This window comes from Rhagoletis pomonella, unplaced genomic scaffold (assembly GCF_013731165.1).
Source record: "Rhagoletis pomonella isolate Grant_MI unplaced genomic scaffold, Rhpom_1.0 Rhpom_scaffold_00001, whole genome shotgun sequence".
Taxonomy (NCBI): domain Eukaryota; kingdom Metazoa; phylum Arthropoda; class Insecta; order Diptera; family Tephritidae; genus Rhagoletis; species Rhagoletis pomonella.
The window spans coordinates 18596737-18598431 of NW_023458555.1; positions in this window are offsets into that span (position 1 = coordinate 18596737).

Consider the following 1695-nt stretch of genomic DNA (forward strand, 5'->3'; position numbering starts at 1 on the left):
AAATTAATATACCCTTGTGCACAAGTGCGCTCGGGTATAAAAAATTGTGAACAGTTGGTGAACTGTCGAAAAATTCGAAGTATACAATTATATAGCTCCTTAAATTCTAGCCCAATAAAGTGCAAGTTTCAAGTGGCCAAGAGTTCGCGTTGAGTTTTAACCATTTTTTTTTTTGCCGACGGTATTATTTTCGAATATACTTTGTGTGGAAGAAAATGCCAGAAAATGTCTATGAGCATTTAAAAGGCAATTAATTGAAGTAACACGTTTTTTTAATCCTTCCTTTTTCACAATAGACCAAGTTCATAAAGAAGAAAAAAGGCTTACATGCATGCTACACAAAAAAGGATTGAAATGCTGATAAAAAGCAGCTTCGCTTGATCGTTGAGAAAAGTTTGCATATCCAGTATTAGCACTGCAATCGATAGACCAGAAAAAAAAATTATCTTAAAAAATTTTGGGATATTCATATGTTTAGCAAAGTTGAATTAATGAGCTCGATTGATCGCCTCTGCTACACTGCTGTCTTTCGAAGTTTCTAGGAGTCTTTAGAATTGGGTCTGAAACAGAGGTTCCCAAACTTCTTCTTTTCTCGTAGACCCCTTTCAAAAACTTACTAGTTTCGGAGGACCCTCAGCTGATACATTTCAAAATATTCCAAAGCTCGTAAAAAAATGAAATGTGAGGATCTTACTATATAAATTTGCATCACGGGTGATTTAAAAAACTAAACTCGGAATGGTCAAAATAAAACTAAAATATTTGTCTTCTATTATTTTTTATTTCTATTTATTAAAATCCAACAAGTTGTCTGCAGTGTCGTCTGCTCAGTGAAAGCAAGAAACTGGATAGACCTTCTGAGATTGAAGGCAACACGTAGTCCATAGATTTGAGTATTGTAATTACCTCAGCCTGGAAGACCGAAGCACATTCCCCAACAGAAAAGTAAAGCTTATCCCCATTAACTTAGAAAAAAATCCCTGATCAAGGCCCAAAGTCAGGTTTGCAGACATTGGTGAAGATTCGACAATATGTGATGGAATTAAACCAGCTTTCAGTTTCAGGGAACTCAACATTATAGAATCTCTTCAACAAAGGTAGTGGTGGCATACTATCCTGTCGCATTGAAAATAAAGAAGTGCTTAAATCGCCGCGCTATTTCCGCCCCGCCCCATTCAGTGTTATACCAACATCCGGTTATTTTTATTCTGCAGGAGACCTTTAAGACTTGCCTACGTATGAAAACACAAAGTGGCGGTAAGTGCAGCAGTGCGTCAAGAGCACTATACACCACTCAAAAAAATTAAAGTTAAGTAAAGAGGCTATCAAGCAACCATTTTGGTTCTTTATTATCGAAACCAGATAAATTTACGTGGACCCCCACTTACAACTCATGGACCCACATATTTTTTCCACACCAACGTAGACCCCTGGCAAGTCTCCCGTGGACCCTGGTCCACGATCTCCTATCTTGGATACCTTTTAGCAATTTGAGCTTTCTATCTGTTCTTCTAACTGCTGAACGGCGGAAATTCGAAGAATACACTGTCCACGCCACTTCCACAAGTGGGCGCAAAACGGATCATCAGAGTGTTTGAATTCAAATACATAGGTCTGACTTGGAGAAATATGTCCGCTAGCTATCGATGGCGCTGTCTAGGTCCACGTGCAATGGTGCAATGAGCATTATCCTTA